This window comes from Lepisosteus oculatus, unplaced genomic scaffold (assembly GCF_040954835.1).
Source record: "Lepisosteus oculatus isolate fLepOcu1 unplaced genomic scaffold, fLepOcu1.hap2 HAP2_SCAFFOLD_63, whole genome shotgun sequence".
NCBI classification, from domain to species: domain Eukaryota; kingdom Metazoa; phylum Chordata; class Actinopteri; order Semionotiformes; family Lepisosteidae; genus Lepisosteus; species Lepisosteus oculatus.
This window is the reverse complement of record NW_027168182.1, coordinates 1012802-1032500: the sequence shown is the minus strand read 5'-3', so window position 1 is coordinate 1032500 and position 19699 is coordinate 1012802. Positions and strand designations below refer to the sequence as shown.

The following is a 19699-nucleotide window of genomic DNA, read 5'->3' as shown; positions in this document are numbered from 1 at the left end:
CACAGAGAGGACTGCTGTCATGAGGCCGGTTAGCTCAGTTGGTTAGAGTGTGGTGCTAATAACGCCAAGGTCGTGGGTTCGAGCCCCGTATGGGTCAGGTTCTTTTCTCCTCTCTTACCAAAGCTGTTAGGTTCCTTTCCGTGGTGAGGTGGGTTGTCATGCAACGCTGCCACATAGTGCCGACAGACAAGAGTGTTGCGGGAGAAGAGAAAAGTGTTTGAAGATTTAAGAGTGTCTTAGGTGGAGCCAAAATCAAGTGTCACAAATGCAAGTGGCAGGATTTCCAATGTTTCATATGGTAAAAATAAGCAGAAGTTATCTGCCGGTCATGGCACAGTCTGCCATGCTTTTGTCAGATACTGTAAAGTGGTGTCGAACTGGAGCCTCACCATTTGCATATTTGAGCAATCCCGCACTGAGCGTAAAAAGATGAGTCAAAGTAACGTCTAATCGGATTCGTTTCCTTAGAGCTGGTTCAGAGTTTGCTCAAGAGTTTACACAGTGGGCATTGATTCGTCGAATATACGTATATTCACGGCGAAAATACGGCTATACGTATATATACGTCGCCTCGACGTATAATCAACGTCGAATTGCAACCGTAAAATCGACGACATTAATAAACGCATATATAACGTCGAAAACACATCTAACACAGTGCCTGAGGCTTTTTACTGTACGTATCGTGTGTGCCGCAACTAGGAGTATACGGCTCTCTGCACAGTGTACGAAGTAAATTATTTTCGCAGTAATTAATTTACACGTGTATAATAAATATAGTAAATATAATAAATTAATTACTGCGAAAATAATTTTCTTCGTAAATCCTGCAATCCAGATGATTGGGGCATTGGTGCATGGCTACAGTCTGTGCTAGGAACATGGAGAGGGTCTCTGGTTCAATACATATTTGTGGGTCTGGTATTATTCGTTATGATCATATCGTTAATATCCTGTTTGAAAAACATGTGGACTAAAGCTGCTGCTTCTGTGCTAATTGTACGCCCTGAAGGGATCATGAAGGTCAAAAAATGATTTCATGGGAAAGGTTCTCTTATCTAGTGGCAGAACCTGATGGGTAGAACAATATAGTTTTAAGGGGGCTTACCCTTGGGAGTGATTCCCCTAGATGCAAATGATTATTGTGGTTTGTTTGTTCATAATAAGATGTTTTGCAGGAACGGAACAAAGAGAAATTTTACAACTTCAGCTAGAATTGTTCTGCAAAACGTCACAGCTGAGGCAGGGGAACAATGTGTAGATTTTTCTAAGAGTTATTACCCAGTTGTTGACCAATCTGTTGACCAAAGTTGACCAAAAAAGCCTAAGATTATGCTGGGCTCCAGCCCACAGGGATTTACCTGTGCTGTAAGAACTAATGAGTGAATAAGGAGACTGGATTCTGGTGAAAGACTTCAGGAAAAAGAAATGGTGTTCACTCAGGTGGAGGGGGCTGTACCAGGTGCTGCTGACCACTGCCACTGCTGTGAAGGTCACAGAAATGGTGCCCTGGATTCATGCTTCCCACTGTAAAAAGGTCACAAACGAACTGAGCAAAGCGCAGGAGTGATGTCTCCACAAGGACAGATGGGGATAACCTGCTTGGGACTGATGTGCACAGCCTTTTTCCTTTTTATGTAGAAGCCTGTCACCACCCCAAAAGAGGAAGAATCTAAACACGAAGCCTCTTTGTATACAAACTGGCTGAATGAAACTGATAATGAGGGGGACATGAGTAATTTGTGGTATAAATTTATAAATCATACTGTAAAGTTAAAGAAATTTAATGCATCTTGTTATATATGTGCTTTAATGCCTCATTCTACAGCCTCACCCATGCGACTTTTTATGAAATGTACTCTTTTATTAATATCACGTTAGAAGGCTTAGACGCTATCAAACAAGAATTAAGGGGAGTTAGATTAATGGCACTTCAGAACAGGTTCGTGCTGGACCTTCAAAATGCAGCATCTGGAGGAGTCTATGCTTTAGTAGGAGACTCCTGTTGTACATATATTCCAGCTAATGACGATGATTATGGAAATCTTACGCTCGCTATTCAGCATTTGAAAGAACTAAAAGACAAGGTGAATAAAGAGAGAGGCATAAAAGATACACCGGCTTTTCTCTCCTGGTTAGAATCACAGTTTGGGCCAGGGGGAATGTTTTTCTTTTAAGTTACTAACACCGATTATAGGGGCTGTGATACTTGTCTTCCTGTTTTTATGTTGCTGTATGACATGTATTATTCCAATGCTTCGAAATATGGAAATATGGTACCTAGGGGGATAAACTGTTCATCCTTCCAGTCTGGAGAATTGGCAGCTGTCTGACGTCAGTAAGTGATCCTTAAAAAATTAATAGTTCCATGACAGTGTGCATCACCAGAAAATCAATTTCAATGCATTAAAACTCTTGTTATCCTTCTGATCATTGAAGTGTCATTGCCCCAGCACTGTATACTCTTACTTTTGACGCCTGTCTGAAGTTGGATCCATTTCTAAGAATGGTGACTCACATATCCTCATGCTCAACTTTGGCTCAACCACACAAACTATGAAGTTAATCATCTGCTTTTGCTCCAAGATTTATGTTACTAGGCTCTCTCCTGGGGATCCTCGTGTTCAAACATTGCCCTTATTGTGGATGATCCATGACAGAATTCAGGGAATTCAGAATTCTGATACCTCAGCTCAGATTCTGACTGGGCAGACTGTCATTGCCTGGTGTGAATGTGTGCATATCTGTTTTTGTGCATGTTCTGTGGCCTGTTGTACAGTACATCACAAATGAAAGGGAAATGGAAAACTAAAATAAGACTCAAGTGTTTTATCTTTCATTAACAGTGTTTCATTAGTATCTGTGCTAGATCCTGTCATCCACTGCTTACCACGACAGGCTCTAACTCAGGATAGCAGCTAATACATTTAACAATCTCACTGCACAATGTTGTATATTCAAGGGCTGATCTTCTGTACTTTTTCTTTCACTTTTCATTTCCTAGAAACTCAGTCCTGCCAGGAATAATCTGAGAACAAAATCAATCTGAGTGAAAATCTAAGCAGAGGAAGATTGTTTTACAGAGTCAACAAGGTCTAATTCAAGGTCATCAGCACTAACAACATTCTCTCTGGAGACAGGCGATAAGAAAATTGAAAGTGTGTATTGTTACACAACAGCAGAGACTATGAGTTATGCTATCATGAGAGTGGTGATGGATTTTTTTCATTGCTTAGTTTTGCAGGTTCTGTACATTTGAACATTCAAAGTGACTAAAGTAAAGGAGTTTTCCCTTTTTACCACATAATTCCCAAAGATCAACACTAATAGAAAGCCTAATTCCAGCCAAGATTCAATTACTGTCTCTCAGGCATCCCAGCAGTGGATTTCATGACTTCAGACAGCCATCTTTATCAGTGGAGAACTCAATGCTCTGAGGTTTACTGGCAGAGTCTCACACTGGGTAATATGTTGGTAAATAATGTCCTATGGAATTCTACTATTGATAAATTCTACTATGGAACTGCGATGTGTCCTGAAAAAATCTTCTATGATAGTGGTACAGTCCATCACACCCCACCTACAGCCTTTAAAAGAGAAAAAAATATTCTGATATTATGGTGGAAAAAGAGCCCTGCAATCTTTGTAGAAGGACAAAAGACGGAAAGAACGGGCAGTGTAACCATGGCGAAGAGAAGGGAAATATTGGAGAGAGCTTTTTTCATACACTTTTTATCATTGTTTTTCCAGCCCAACAATGATCAACAAATATGGGCAGGCGTCCTGTGCCAAATCCAATCTACCTTTCTTCCAAGCATACAGGAATGTCAGTGAATTAAATATTGACATATGAAAATACCCAAAAATATGCAATCACACATATGCAGTTTGAGCAAACATAAGACAATACCCAAGTACCACAAACTACCAGGCATCATTAGCAGTTCAGGTGGGGAGCTGTGTCAGCATGCGTAGGCTGCAAAGGAACAAGTAATAGGTCTATTCCATGCTTAAAAGAGAAGAAAGAAAACACAACATTTCAGCCGTGGAGCCCTCACACCTGAAGAAGGCTCCACGGCCGAAACGTTGTGTTTTCTTTCTTCTCTTTTCATCTAGTGTCATTAGCCAGTTCCTGTCAAAATAAAATAGAAATGGATCACATTCTAGAGAGAGTTTGAAATACCAAGGTACAATTTAAACCATATTTCTTCCACTACAACCACAATATTTTGGAGAGATCGCTGAGCCTAACTGTTCTGGCATGCCCGTTAGCCTCCGTCCTGCTTCAGCAATGAATGCAACGGGGCACATTCTGAGGGAGATGCGGTCAATCAGGTTGCAGGAAAACCACGCTATGCTTTTTTTTGAGATCCTGAAAAGGACAGAGGGGCCATGTATATGTGTGCAGCTGGATATGTAATTGCAGGTGGCGTAGCAAATTCTGCTGAAGCCCCACTGCCTGGTGTGGACGGTAGCTGTGCATGTTGCAGCAGAATTGTGCATGTGAGATCAAGGGGGCATGTCATGTGTTTGAGCACTTCACTCCCTTCCGGAAGCACGTGATTCCCTGAGTCCAAAAAATTTGTAAGTTCTTTGGATGACCTGTGGACCGATCTTTCACGATGAAGAATTCCTTAAGAAGAATAGATCTCGGCCCACCATCCCAATGCCTCCATCTCAAAACAGCAACCTCCCACTGCCCTTAGTCTGCAAGGCAGTCCTTTCAAGTGCGATGATGACGCCGGGACCTTCGTTGCCTATTGTACGAGCTGAACTTTTGTGCTCATCAATTCAACGCTCTTTCCATCAACTCATCTTCTCTTTTGACGCTTCGTGTTTTGTGCTCCTTTGACTATCGGCATATCGGGTGACTGCAAACACTGAAGTTCTTGCTTACGGAGTGTGGAATAGTGTTTTCAAGTGATCGCTGTTCTGTCATGTTGACGCCGAGTGAATCTTTCTTTGGCAACATGGGCAGGCTGACAGCAGCGCGAGCGAAAGTAATGGCAAATTTCTTGACTTATTTCTGAATGTGAATGTTCTTTAGAAAAGGGATGCGGCGTTGCTTCTCCCCCGTGTAAAGGTCACGCATTCCAGACGTGGTTATGAGCGAACAGTTGCCGCAAGTGTTTGAAAAGAGCAAGAGAGGAAGCAGCCCTGCCCCGTGTGAGGATCAAACTCAGGACCTTCAGATGATGAGACTGACGCGCTACCAACCACGCCAACGAGGCCAGCTGCAGTACACAGCCAGAAAGTTTGCCTCATGGATTTCAGTCGCCCGTTCCCTAATCTTTAGACGCCCTCTGCTGGATGTTGCATTTGCCTTTTGAGCTCACCGATACTTTTTTGGTCTGTTTCTGTTGCGAGTCTGTTTTTCAGATCTCACCTAGCACAAGTCTCTCTGGCTGAAGTGGCCTCTCTGCTTTAGCATCGTGCCCTCACTCAGCCATTAAAAACGTCACTCGGACTTCTGACATGCTGACATGAAATGTCAAGAGAGAGTGGCGGAGACGCTTAAGGCAGAGAGAAGATGAAGAGGGGGCGTGGCTGCGAAATGATTGACAGCTGCATGACGCTCTCCATGCAAGGCGTGACCACAGGCTAAAGGACACCTTTCGGCACATCAAGCTCTAAGCACACACCTGGAGGACGTGGGAAATGATCCCGCTACCTCTCGCATGCAAAGCGAGCGCTGTACCATGCAAGCTAACCCCCCTCCCTGGGGCTCATGCCTCGGTGTCGCCTAGTGCCGCTTGTTCCCCTCTTACCGGGTGCAGTTCACTGCCCTTCGTCTGCAAGGCAGTCGTGTAATTGCGGCTTTCTTGACTTATTGATGAAGGTCTGACTGGACGAGCGAATGACGCCTCTCCCCCGTCCTCAAGCTGGCTGACAGAATAAAATGGAAAGTGCTGCCGTGGCTCATTGGTTTAGGGGTATGATTCTCGCTTAGGGTGTGGGAGGTCCTGGGTTCAACTCGTGGATGAGCCCTTGTGTGTTCTTTTTGTCCTCGTCCACAAGACTGGGAACTGATATCCACATCACCTTGCAGCATCTGCTTATGGCAAACGATGGAATGTGACTAATGACTGAACGAGCCTGGTGAATACTCATCACGTGGCACAATGAGAGCGTGCAGTCAGCTGTCCAAGGCAGCAACCTCATTGCTCGTTCAAAAGAACACGTACTGAAAACTCATCACCACTATGTCGTAAATGAGCACCGCGATCGCTTGTTGTCATGCGTCCTTACTTGGGAAATGCAGAAGCAAAAACTGCCCTCTCTCAGCCACCGAAACGTGTGCGGCTCGCCTTGCACTCTCTGCGCCTCGCATATTTATGGAGCTGTCTGCTCTTCTTTCTGTTGAAGTACGCAAGTTACGGGGCGTACTGCAGACTATGATGTGCTCAATGACAGCTTTCAAGATTTGAAAACTATGAGCTTGATGGCTCAAGTCGAACGAATGTGGTTGTTACGCAATTGATGATCAAACGCACGTATTCTAACGATTCGTGAGAGTATGTTCTAAAGGTCCCTGGCTCGATCCCGGGTTTCGGCATTTTGTTTCATCGCGCCCTTTGTTCCTCTCTCCAGCGCCCTCTGCCTAAAGTGACGCGTCCCTTTCTCAGCCCGAAACGCAAGCGAGAAACCAGCAGCAGTCCCTACAGGTTTCCGTAGTGTAGCGGCTATCACGTTCGCCTAACACGCGAAAGGTCCCCGGTTCGAGACTGGGTGCAAACAGCCTCTTCTTGCACGCTCCTGCACTTCACAGAGGTCTTGAACCACCAGTCATTTGTTCCCAATGTATTTCCGGTGCCTTCATGCACTCTTGTACCAAACGCACGTTTTTTCTGTACCTGGAGCCGATCATTTGCAATTGGGCTATCCCGACAGACCAAGACGAGCTCTGTCGGCTCAAAAGCAGCGCAACACCTGCGAGAACAACAGTGAGCCCAATATCTAACCAAGAATCGACTCCAGAAACAGGGCTTGGCGCATTGTTCCATACTCCGACCACTCTTGGTGTAAACAGGTCCCTCCTGGTCTCTGCTTGAATTGCACTTTCCTGCGTTTGCTTTGGTGTAACTGGCTTCCCCTGCATGGGCGAATGTGAAGAAGATCCTTAGTAAGTCATTGAAGAAACCCGAGAAGAGGTCGGAGTGGTCTCTGTCGTTCATCAACGATCCAGTCAGGCAGTACTCCTCTGTAAAGCGCCGTTCGTTCACATCAATTGGCTTTTTTTTGCCTTCATTCGTGCAAGTAGTAAAAGCAGACGCCCCTATTCTGCCGTGACCCGGATTCGAACCGGGGTTGTTGCGGCCACAACGCAAAGTACTGACCACTATACGATCACGGCGAGTTACCGATACACACGTGGCAGGGCGGAAAAGGCTGTGCTCTCTTCGTGTGACATAATTCGGGAAAGTCCTGACGTTGCATTTCAACTGAGCCCCAGTATACATCGACCCTTCGACACTCTGAGTGACAACTCTCTTGCGTGTTTTCTCATATTTATGTAGTTTGCTTGCATGATGCCCGGAACAGCAGGGTTGTGCACTCCCATATGGTCTAGCGGTTAGGATTCCTGGTTTTCACCCAGGCGGCCCGGGTTCGACTCCCGGTATGGGAACGTGTCAATTTTGCCTCCTGCTTTCCAAAAGATCAGCACTGTGTACGAAGGAGCCGCATTAAAACTACTCAACGTGCAAAACGTGCGAGAAGAGGGGGCGCTTGTTTCCAGCCGAAACTTCTCGCGTGTGAGACGAGCTGACCATCGCTGCAGGAGGTGGGAGGGTCACTCTGGTAGACAGGGCTGACCTTCGGCAATAGGATTTATACTCTCCAAGATGATATTTGCACTTTCTGGAGAGGCGATTTTCTCCACTTCAGTAGCCCGATTTCGTCGATTGCGTGGAGAGGGCTGTAGAATGTGGCGCCGTCTTTCCTGCTCCGTCCATGACAGGCGTGCTGGTCTCTGGAGAGAGAGCACGGTCCATCAGCGCACCCCAATAAAGGCACTGGAAGCAGCTGAATCGCATTGGCGAAGCTCAGCGCTGGGCCGCTGGGCACATCTGACCACAGTTTCCGTAGTGTAGTGGTTATCACGTTCGCCTCACACGCGAAAGATCCCCGGATCGAAACCGGGCGGAAACAGACCAGACTTCTTCTGTCGCCACGCACAAAAGGGGATTGGGGATTCGCCTAGTGCTGTGATCGAACAGACCCACTCACCTCTTAGTGTGGCGGGATCTGCACAGTGCATGTCGCAGCGCATCCTGCTTTCACTTCAATGCGCGTCCTGATGTACCCCGGTCTCCCGCGTGACAGGTGGGGACAGGTGACAGGTCCACGTGACAGGTCCTATACTAACGAGGAAGACATCACTCTCTCCGACCCCCGGCATCGTGTCCCGACCCACCGTGCTGGAAGCCGACTCGTGCTGTGATTCCTTTACGGAGCAGAAATGACAACCGAGGAGCCGAGAGATCATTTCAGCATTTCGCGTCTGAACGGAAAACACAAACGACCAACTCGGAATGATTTGCCTTTGACGCTTATCAAAGCGTTCTTTGTGCATCGAACAGACCCACTCACCTCTTAGTGTGGCGGGATCTGCACAGTGCATGTCGCAGCGCTCCCTGCTTTCACTTCAATGTGCTTCCTGATGTCGAGTCGTGTGCCGTGCGGAGGCTCTGAAAGCGAGAGCAATGAAAAGGTGCACGACGCTGTGTTAGAAAACAGAGAAGTGAAAGGCAGTCCTTTCTCTAAGGAGGTAAAAGAAAAGCTACTCCCCGTCGGGGAATCGAACCCCGGTCTCCCGCGTGACAGGCGGGGATACTTGCCACTATACTAACGAGGAAGACATCACACGCTCCGACCCCCGGCATCGTGTCCCGACCCAGCGTGCTGGAAGGCGACGCGTGCTGTGATTCCTTTACGGAGCAGAAATGACAACCGAGGAGCCGAGAGATCATTTCAGCATTTCGCGTCTGAACGGAAAACACAAACGACCAACTCGGAATGACTTGCTTTGGACGCTTTTTAAAGCGTTCTTTGTGCACGATAAACTGCGCCGTCTAGCAGATACAAATGGGTTGTACAACTTTGAAGTAGCAAATGGAAGAGGGCTAAGCCTCCTCTCTTTTAGCCCAGGTTCGATCTGTCTCCCAGAATCACCAGGGCGCACGCACACACACACACCCGTGCCGTTGAAGTACTCTGCTTCATTTCTGAGGGCAACTCAACATTCACTCCTACCCCGAGTGCAGAAAAGACAGCGTCTGCAGCAACAGCAGCTCAGGTCTCTGCACAGGAGCTAAGCTGCCCCCATCTCCTCTGCTCTGCGGCTCCTACGGAGTGGAGTCCTGCCTGGAGCCGTGTTTGCAGGCGGCGGCTCCCCGCACCCTGTCTGTGCGTCGTGTCCAAGAGCTCCTGGGAGGAAGAGAGAGCCCTCCGACTCGGGGGCTTTTCCACGGTCTGTGTGAGGAGGGGCGGGTGTGTCCAGCAGCTTATCGAGCGGAAGCCTGGGGCGGCGGAGAGCTGTGATCGTGCAGACCTTGAGGTGTCACCTCTTTGTCTGCTTTCCCGCCCTCCCTCCGCCCAAGCTCTGCTCCAAAGTAGCCCGGCAACCCCTCACACCTGCACGTGTCACAACCTAAGGTGTGGTCATGAGACACCCATGGGGTGTTGTTCTGTTCTTGCTAATTGTTTCCTGCCCGTCGCAGGCAGAAGTCCATGCGAGGAAGATGCGCTGGACAGAGCTCAGAGAGCGCACCTGGGTGGCTTTCCTTCTGAGTGACGTTCCTGCAACACTCTCCCGCTACTCTTGGTGCGCTCATGCCGCAACACAGGAAGGCTGGAGCAGGTGGCTGTGGGCTCTGTGCACCGCCGAAATAGCTCAGCTGGGAGAGCGTTAGACTGAAGATCTAAAGATCCCGGGTTTTGGTGTTTTGTTTCATCGCGCCCTTTGTTCCTCTCTCCAGCGCCCCCTGCCTAAAGTGACGCGTCCCTTTCTCAGCCCGAAACGCAAGCGAGACACCAGCAGCAGTCCCTGCAGGTTTCTGTGGTGTAGCGGCTATCACGTTCGCCTAACACGCGAAAGGTCCCCGGTTCGAGACCGGGCGGAAACAGCCTCGTTTTGCACGCTCCTGTACTTCACAGAGGTATTGAGCGACCGGTCATTTGTTCCCAATGTATTTCCGGTGCCTTCATGCACTCTTGTACCAAACGCACGTTCCTTCTGTATGCGGAGCCGATCATTTGCAATTGGGCTGTGCCGACAGATCAGGACGAGCTCTGTCGGCTCAAAAGCAGCGCAGGACCTGCAAGAACAACAGAAAGATTAGCATCCAGCGGGGGCTTCTTAGTGAGCCCAAGATCTCATCAAGAATCGGCTCCAGCAACAGGGCTGGGCGCATTGTTCCATTCTCCGACCACTCTCGGTGTAAACAGGTCCCTCCTGGTCTCTGCTTGAATTGCACTTTCCTGCGTTTGCTTTGGTGTAACTGGCTTCCCCTGCATGGGCGAATGTGAAGAAGATCCTTAGTAAGTCATTGAAGAAACCCGAGAAGAGGTCGGAGTGGTCTCTGTCGTTCATCAACGATCCAGTCAGGCAGTACTCCTCTGTAAAGCGCCGTTCGTTCACATCAATTGGCTTTTTTTTGCCTTCATTCGTGCAAGTAGTAAAAGCAGACGCCCCTATTCTGCCGTGACCCGGATTCGAACCGGGGTTGTTGCGGCCACAACGCAAAGTACTGACCACTATACGATCACGGCGAGTTACCGATACACACGTGGCAGGGCGGAAAAGGCTGTGCTCTCTTCGTGTGACATAATTCGGGAAAGTCCTGACGTTGCATTTCAACTGAGCCCCAGTATACATCGACCCTTCGACACTCTGAGTGACAACTCTCTTGCGTGTTTTCTCATATTTATGTAGTTTGCTTGCATGATGCCCGGAACAGCAGGGTTGTGCACTCCCATATGGTCTAGCGGTTAGGATTCCTGGTTTTCACCCAGGTGGCCAGGGTTCGACTCCCGGTATGGGAACGTGTCAATTTTGCCTCCTGCTTTCCAAAAGATCAGCACTGTGTACGAAGGAGCCGCATTAAAACTACTCAACGTGCAAAACGTGCGAGAAGAGGGGGCGCTTGTTTCCAGCCGAAACTTCTCGCGTGTGAGACGAGCTGACCATCGCTGCAGGAGGTGGGAGGGTCACTCTGGTAGACAGGGCTGACCTTCGGCAATAGGATTTATACTCTCCAAGATGATATTTGCACTTTCTGGAGAGGCGATTTTCTCCACTTCAGTAGCCCGATTTCGTCGATTGCGTGGAGAGGGCTGTAGAATGTGGCGCCGTCTTTCCTGCTCCGTCCATGACAGGCGTGCTGGTCTCTGGAGAGAGAGCACGGTCCATCAGCGCACCCCAATAAAGGCACTGGAAGCAGCTGAATCGCATTGGCGAAGCTCAGCGCTGGGCCGCTGGGCACATCTGACCACAGTTTCCGTAGTGTAGTGGTTATCACGTTCGCCTCACACGCGAAAGATCCCTGGATCGAAACCGGGCGGAAACAGACCAGACTTCTTCTGTCGCCACGCACAAAAGGGGATTGGGGATTCGCCTAGTGCTGTGATCGAACAGACCCACTCACCTCTTAGTGTGGCGGGATCTGCACAGTGCATGTCGCAGCGCATCCTGCTTTCACTTCAATGCGCGTCCTGATGTACCCCGGTCTCCCGCGTGACAGGTGGGGACAGGTGACAGGTCCACGTGACAGGTCCTATACTAACGAGGAAGACATCACTCTCTCCGACCCCCGGCATCGTGTCCCGACCCACCGTGCTGGAAGCCGACTCGTGCTGTGATTCCTTTACGGAGCAGAAATGACAACCGAGGAGCCGAGAGATCATTTCAGCATTTCGCGTCTGAACGGAAAACACAAACGACCAACTCGGAATGATTTGCCTTTGACGCTTATCAAAGCGTTCTTTGTGCATCGAACAGACCCACTCACCTCTTAGTGTGGCGGGATCTGCACAGTGCATGTCGCAGCGCTCCCTGCTTTCACTTCAATGTGCTTCCTGATGTCGAGTCGTGTGCCGTGCGGAGGCTCTGAAAGCGAGAGCAATGAAAAGGTGCACGACGCTGTGTTAGAAAACAGAGAAGTGAAAGGCAGTCCTTTCTCTAAGGAGGTAAAAGAAAAGCTACTCCCCGTCGGGGAATCGAACCCCGGTCTCCCGCGTGACAGGCGGGGATACTTGCCACTATACTAACGAGGAAGACATCACACGCTCCGACCCCCGGCATCGTGTCCCGACCCAGCGTGCTGGAAGGCGACGCGTGCTGTGATTCCTTTACGGAGCAGAAATGACAACCGAGGAGCCGAGAGATCATTTCAGCATTTCGCGTCTGAACGGAAAACACAAACGACCAACTCGGAATGACTTGCCTTTGACGCTTATATACCTCTTAGTGTGGCGGGATCTGCACAGTGCATGTCGCAGCGCTCCCTGCTTTCACTTCAATGTGCTTCCTGATGTCGAGTCGTGTGCCGTGCGGAGGCTCTGAAAGCGAGAGCAATGAAAAGGTGCACGACAGTGTGAAATAAACATTAATAAACGCATATATAACGTCGAAAACACATCTAACACTAAGAGTATACAGCACTCTGCACAGTGTACGAAGTAAATTATTTTCGCAGTAATTAATTATATTTACTATATTTATTATACACGTGTAAATTAATTACTGCGAAAATAATTTACTTCGTACACTGTGCAGAGTGCCGTATACTCCTAGTGTTAGATGTGTTTTCGACGTTATATATGCATTTATTAATGTCGTCGATTTTACGGTTGCAATTCGACGTTGATTATACGTCGAGGCGACGTATATATACGTATAGCCGTATTTTCGCCGTGAATATACGTATATTCGACGAATCAATGCCCACAGCTTGGCATACAAGGGTTTTGCGGAGGGGTCTTGCCACCTGCCTGAAAAAAAAACAGTAAAATGTTTGAGTGCCTATAGAGTTTCTATTTTTATTTTCTTGAGAAAAGTTGATACCATTTCCTGGAAACCCCGTCCCCCATCAGTGCGCGGTGCCCGGGGAAAAATCTGTAGGGGGGCGTCTGAAATTCTGAGCGGGGGTGATATTTCGGTTGAAACGGAGCTGTACGGTGCAGCTACCCAAATGAAATCTCGCAGCTATGCCATTAATTAGTGCTTTATGATAGAAGATATCGACTAGCAATCTGGTATTTGCGATGAAGTTCAGTTTCACATTTTTCGTCACTCTCACTGGAGAGTATTGCCTGGAGCGAAAAGTACCATAAGCGTTCATTTTTGCAGCTACATGGACGTTCTGAATCGTTAAGAAAAAATGTTGTAAAACCAACAGAAAGCACAGACTGCTATAACTAGTCCTAGTTATATAACGATTTTAAGTATAATGATAAACTACTGCAAGGAATCGGTCCACCTGAGCAAACAGGATCGTAATGTTGACACTCAATAACGACACTGATATGTGCAGTTCCTGGACGGATAGCCCTCCTGCCCATCAAACAGACTGAGTGACTGTTCCTGTCATTTAGTGTTGTCTGACCATTGACAAAGTACAACTATTTTTTTAGGGCGCAAATTAAGTTAGGTAAATCTTTTTGCCCAAAACTGAAGGGGCAACATTCCCCCCTCCCCCCGTGATGCCAGGCCTGTCCCCATCCTATTCCATAATGTCATTATATATAATACCATACAACAGTGACCGATCCTTACTAACTACATGCGTTAAAATTGCACATCAGCTCATAGCAGGGGGCACATAGCCGCGATGTATTATCAATGTTATATTTCAACCATAATATCGACAACATTAATAAACGCATACGTTGAGAAAATATCGAACCCAGCATATTTTCCGGTTATATACCACAATGCATTGCTAGTATTCGTTGGTCACAATTTTGGACACGTTTTTCAAACGTAGAAGTATATCCGCAAATATCTCAGCAATCCTCTTTTGACGAGTAAGTATGAACAATAATAATACTATCTGAATACATACAGATCTTTCTTAATATTATTTTGATTAAAATAGTACGTGAATAAGCAAAAAATGGCACATAAAATAGTGTGAATGGGGAAGATGACACAAAATCGTTTTGCCGTTTCTCTATTCTTATTCTATGTTGTACTTTCAAACTTTGGGTACTCTTTAATTAGGACAGACTTTATTGCTCAACTGCTATGATGCAAGCCAAATTTTATACATTTATTTCAGTTTTGAGCTTAGTAAACCGTTCACTTTTTAGATTATACTAAAGAAGATATTAATCATCATTTATTTGGGAAGTAATATTATATAATTTTCTCCTAGCTGCGGTGCTGAAGTCCCACCCTACATCAACAGAAAAAGAAATAAAGGAGCATGCAATGTGTTACTTGAAGAATGCATATGAAAGACAGGGGGCCAGGAGATCTGGACACTGAAAATAATAGGTTTTTGGTTCTAACTGTTAGGACAATTAGACAGGGTTTGCAAATAGTGGAAAAAAATCATCTTAACTTCCATTGTAATATTTTTTTTTCTTGGAAATATAGAAGTTGTACATTTTAAAATGTATATTTGAATCAAAATGTGGTTTTGAGTTAGTGTGTTAATATAATTAGTTTTGTGTTTGTCATTACTATACTGTATATTGCCATGTTACCAGAATTTGTAGCTGAAGTTTAAGACTAGTTGTGTTTTTTTATGATTATTGCCCATATGTTGATTGTTGATTGATTGTATACAATGTATAATTTGAAATACATATGTTTCAGGTGTGAATGTGTATTTTCAGAATACATTTCTAAATCTAATCATTGGCTTGGTTTACTTGTTTCTACACCTATAAAATCTATCTTTGATGTATAATAGACCTCTACCCATATACGTATAATAGACCTCTAAAGTTATACGTATAATAGACCTCTAACCATATACGTATAATAGACCTCTAAAGTTATACGTATAATAGACCTCTAACCATATACGTATAATAGTCCTCTAAAGTTATCCGTATAATAGACCTCTAAAGTTATCCGGAACTCCAACCATATATGTATAATAGTCCTCTAAATTTATCCGTATAATAGAACTCCAACCATTTATGTATAATGAACGTCTAAACATAGACGTATAATTGACGTATAACTTTAGACGTATATTAGAATTTCATTCTAGACGAATTGTAGACCACATTTAGACGTATAAGGTATGCGTTTAATAGACGTATATTATACGTCTTTTGCCCACTGGGTGGGCTCCAGATGCACATGGAAGCAATCAAGTGTTTCATCCGAGCTGTTTCAAAGACTGCCCAAGAGCTTTCCTTTCACAGAGGCGCAACGATTAATGATGGGGGTGCACCCTTCAATGCGCCTTACGACTCTAGGGAGTGATTGAGACGATTCGTAGCGTGTGCTCATTTCTCTCTATTCCCCGTGTTGCAGTGGTAGGATGACGTAAATTACTGCTTCGACACTCCGTGTTAGATTATAGGAGGAATGCGGCGGCAGCGAGCTCGCTTTTGTCGTGGTCGAGTGGTTAAGGCGATGGACTCGAAATGTGTTGGGGCTTCCCCGCGCAGGTTCGGAACTTGCCGACTCCGGCGTCTGCCGCACGTCGCCTTGTGCCTGCGCGGCAAAGGCAAAGTGCCGCTTCTCCTTTCCCGGTACTATAAAAATGCTAAATCGCTTGGACCCGCTGCCATGGAAAGCAGTTCTTCAGATTACCACACATTCTGCGTTCGCACCTCTGGTGCTCTACTTATGCCTTTGAAAACCTAATGAATAAAGCTGAAAGAACCGACACGATATGTAGGTGCTCGTAAAGCACGCATTAAAGAACTGTTAACAGCAAGGGTTTCAGTGGGTTAACTGAGGAGAAGGCGTGATCGCTAATTGTTGACTTTTTATTTGGTGTTAGAAACACTCTTACTGTGCATGATGTGCAACAAATGTAGCCACAGAAATTGCATCACGCTTTCATGTATGCTATTGCAGACACCAACGTTGCCTAGATAGAAAACCGAAATAGCCGTGGGTTTGCTTGTTGGTCTGAAGGATCTCTCTTCGAATCTCTATCATTTGTCAATGGAAGTAAAAGGCGCTGCAATCTCATACGTTCAGAATCAAACCCGCAGCTGTTGTTCGACTTTATTTCTTGACTAATTACAACTGAGTGTCGCATGAGCAGTTACGTAAACTTGTCTGGTATATTTGAACACAAATGCCGTTCTTCAATTAAAACTAACAGTACATTGTCAGGGACATTCAGTTCTATACAAACAAGAGACAGACGAGAATATTTCTACCTTTCATGTGGACTACGTGTTGACTTACTGATCGGAATAATTGAAAAGTTCGGGTTCATAGCCGATGCAGTGCGTGCTAATTAGAACAACAGCAACGCTGAGCTCTCAGCACCGTACTGAGCCCAGGTGTTTTTCTAAAGCTGTCAGGTGCAGTTCATTTACATGAAGGAAATCTCTTACTGGGTACGATTACAATACAGTAAGTAGCACAGGCTACTTAGGGAGTAGCCTGATGCGTTTAAAAAGGACCCGAGCCAGGCAGAAGTCGAACCTACAATCTCCTGATCCGTAGTCAGACGTGTTATCCATTGCACCACTGACCCTGGTGCGACACTGCAAGACTGCAACCCGGTGAGCTCAGCACTGCAACTAGTAAAATACCCCCGGTCCATTCTTTTCCAAAAGTGAGAAACACCTGTTTTCTACATTTTGTCTGTTTTAAAACCATATCTCTTTAAACCAAACCAAGAGTTTGTCTTTTGCTCTGATATTCTGATTCATTTCGATTTCAAAGAAAAAAAAAACTACCTTCCAAAGCATCATAAAGTTGTCCCTTCTTCCAGACTCTACTTCTCTCTTGTAGTAGTACAGCAGACCTTTCCAGGTGAGCAGATCACAGAGTCCGAAATGAGCTTCCTCCATCAAGCAAAGTACCTGAACATGACTCTGTCATCATAAAAGCGCCCCTGTAATAAAGAAATTCAATCTGAAATCAAGAGGGCAGTTGCCTACTGAAATAAAAGAAGTCATCAATTTTAACCTAGCAACACATTAAAGGCTGCATCTATACAAGTACGATTCTAGAAATGCTCACCAGATTACGTTTTAAGAAGGAACTGCGCTTCAGGTTCTGTCGAGATCTTAACTCGGATGGCAGGATTCAGAGTCCGGAGTGCGGACTGATTGCGCACGGAGGGTCCATATACTGTGGATCCCTCAGTGATCTTCCGCGTATTCAAACCGCCAGCGTGTGACTCCCCTGTCCCCGTGACCTCATTGCTCTGCTCTCTCCTCTGTGCAGCCGAGCCCGATTCACGGTAAAGTGAAAAAAAAATATGCCCTCAACGTGAGATTTACTCTGGAGCGAGGATAGATGTTACCTTTTTATCATTGAACAGGATGTATGTGATGTGGCGACTAGGTTCAATTTTGTATCCTCTTTAAAAGATTAAGGACTGGGGTGAGCGTGATTTACCACCCTTTCAGCTAAGAACCCGACGTGCGCACCGTTTAAGCTGCATAGACTCGGTCGTTTAACTCTTCTCCATTAGCAGGGTTAAGGTTAAAGAAAAAAAACATTGCTGACTTCTTTTTTTTTTGCCAGCTGCTAGCGCTGATTAGCAAGGTTTGTATTTCATGTTTTGCAAGTTGCATCCATTTTAAGAAAAACAAGTCGTGTTAAAGACAGGAAATGAATACTTGCATTTAATTAAGTCTAGCCGTAGGCAGTTATCCACTGGGATTCAGACCCAGGGTCTCCTGTTTTCTAGACAGGCGCTTTAACCAACTAAGCCACAGCGCCCCGGGAGTGCTGTCCTTTTGCAGCCACTTGGACACACCACTCAGACACATCTGCATTCGGTGTGTGCTCCGCCTGCTCGCTGAGCAAGTTGCCACCTTTACATACAATAGCAACATCGACACCAAGAGAAAGGATGACAAATGGCTTTAATCTGGAACTTTTCATGTCCAAGGAGCTCAATGTGCTTTCTGTGTACAACAGGGCCACTGAACTCCACGCTGGCCACTGAACCACAGCAGTGGCTTGCTGGCTTGACATCTCCCAAGGAAAATGTTGAAATCGCATGTGGAACAGGAAAATGACCCTCGAGTACGAGGGAAAAAAAAGAAAAAGATCATCTGGAGCGCGCCAACCCAGTTAGGACAGCCCAGTTTTGTTGGCGAGGTGGCCGAGTGGTTAAGGCGATGGCTTGCTAGTCCATTGTGCTTTGCACGCATGGGTTCAAATCCCATCCTTGTTGGTTTCCATTCTGTTTTTGATCCCTATTGCTCAATGCACAGTGAAAGCATTGCATACATGTGTCTGACAATGAGAAATGGGCCCCTGAGACAGACATTTGCCTGTTTCACAAATGATCGTATTTTACTAGAGATTCTGTTTGGGATTCAGATGTGCATTCGGACAGCAATCCCTTTCAAGAAATGATACGTTCTGGATGAGGTCAAAGGTGCATCATTTGGACACTTTGTGGGCTTGAAATACAAAGAAAATCATGTTCTATGGTACAAGATAAATACAAAACTTAAGCTTTTATTATAATTAGATTTGTTTATAAAGCATAAGCAATCATTTATTACATTAATATATGTAAAAATAACATTTTAGCATCATACGTTTAGTATATTTAGTCCCTAATGCTGAAAGAAATGATCATAGAACATGACTTCTAACCTTACCTGCTGTGTTTTTGATCCCTATTGCTCAATGCACAGTGAAAGCATTGCATACATGTGTCTGACAATGAGAAATGGGCCCCTGAGACAGTCATTTGCCTGTTTCACAAATGATCGTATTTTACTAGAGATTCTGTTTGGGATTCAGATGTGCATTCGGACAGCAATCCCTTTCAAGAAATGATACGTTCTGGATGAGGTCAAAGGTGCTGGAACACTGTATTTAGGATGTGTTTGCAGTTATTCTGTGTTTCTAGCTTCAACCCAGTGATATATATATATATATGCTCACTGATTTTTTGGTACATGCCCAGGGCAATAATCATTATGAGGATTTATTTCCATATGTGCTAGAGGTAGTGTTGTGAAATTCTTCAACACACTGGATCGCAGGTTTAAACCTGCACTCTTACTCCTTAAATACCAACAAATGCAGATATGTAGCAATCATATTGTAGCGGACACTCATTTGCCTGTTTCACAAATGATCATATTTTACTAGAGATTCTGTTTGGGATACGGATGTGCATTCTGACAACAATCTCTTTCAAAAAATGATTTTACCTTATCGCAGCTTTGCCCCTCTTGCCTCTTTGGAAAATATCTCCATCTTGTGGTCGTTGTTGGTAATGTTTAGACAATATCTCCATCTTGTGGTCGTTGTTGGTAATGTCTAGACAATATCTCCATCATGTGGTCGTTGTTGGTAATGTCTTCTTATGCCCTTTTTTATTTCAATTCTTTATTAGTTGATTCTAGAATCTCTACAATAGAGCTGAAAATATCAGTTTTGTAGCAGACAATATGACATTAGTTATAGTCCAATTAAGAATTTATTACCCTGTTTGTAACATAACAAATTAAAATTGATTAAAACTAAGTTTGGAACACCATTGAACATAAAAAATGATTTTTAGGAAAACCA

The 19699-nt window shown here is 45.5% G+C and overlaps 10 non-coding genes across 10 annotated transcripts; 5 read left to right on the top strand and 5 right to left on the bottom strand.

Annotated features, from left to right (window-relative positions):
* Positions 1 to 5158: 5158 nt before the first annotated feature.
* On the bottom strand, positions 5159 to 5231 carry trnam-cau (transfer RNA methionine (anticodon CAU)). Its single transcript has one exon. It is a non-coding gene; the product is annotated as a tRNA-Met (tRNA).
* Positions 5232 to 7282: 2051 nt separating this feature from the next.
* On the bottom strand, positions 7283 to 7354 carry trnah-gug (transfer RNA histidin (anticodon GUG)). Its single transcript has one exon. It is a non-coding gene; the product is annotated as a tRNA-His (tRNA).
* A 201-nt stretch (positions 7355 to 7555) lies between these two features.
* trnae-uuc (transfer RNA glutamic acid (anticodon UUC)) lies at positions 7556 to 7627 on the top strand. Its single transcript has one exon. It is a non-coding gene; the product is annotated as a tRNA-Glu (tRNA).
* Positions 7628 to 8078: 451 nt separating this feature from the next.
* trnav-cac (transfer RNA valine (anticodon CAC)) lies at positions 8079 to 8151 on the top strand. The gene has a single exon. It is a non-coding gene; the product is annotated as a tRNA-Val (tRNA).
* A 634-nt stretch (positions 8152 to 8785) lies between these two features.
* Positions 8786 to 8857, bottom strand: trnad-guc (transfer RNA aspartic acid (anticodon GUC)). Its single transcript has one exon. It is a non-coding gene; the product is annotated as a tRNA-Asp (tRNA).
* Positions 8858 to 10054: 1197 nt separating this feature from the next.
* Positions 10055 to 10127, top strand: trnav-aac (transfer RNA valine (anticodon AAC)). The gene has a single exon. It is a non-coding gene; the product is annotated as a tRNA-Val (tRNA).
* A 574-nt stretch (positions 10128 to 10701) lies between these two features.
* On the bottom strand, positions 10702 to 10773 carry trnah-gug (transfer RNA histidin (anticodon GUG)). The gene has a single exon. It is a non-coding gene; the product is annotated as a tRNA-His (tRNA).
* Positions 10774 to 10974: 201 nt separating this feature from the next.
* trnae-uuc (transfer RNA glutamic acid (anticodon UUC)) lies at positions 10975 to 11046 on the top strand. The gene has a single exon. It is a non-coding gene; the product is annotated as a tRNA-Glu (tRNA).
* Positions 11047 to 11497: 451 nt separating this feature from the next.
* Positions 11498 to 11570, top strand: trnav-cac (transfer RNA valine (anticodon CAC)). The gene has a single exon. It is a non-coding gene; the product is annotated as a tRNA-Val (tRNA).
* Positions 11571 to 12204: 634 nt separating this feature from the next.
* On the bottom strand, positions 12205 to 12276 carry trnad-guc (transfer RNA aspartic acid (anticodon GUC)). Its single transcript has one exon. It is a non-coding gene; the product is annotated as a tRNA-Asp (tRNA).
* Between the last annotated feature and the right edge of the window lie 7423 nt (positions 12277 to 19699).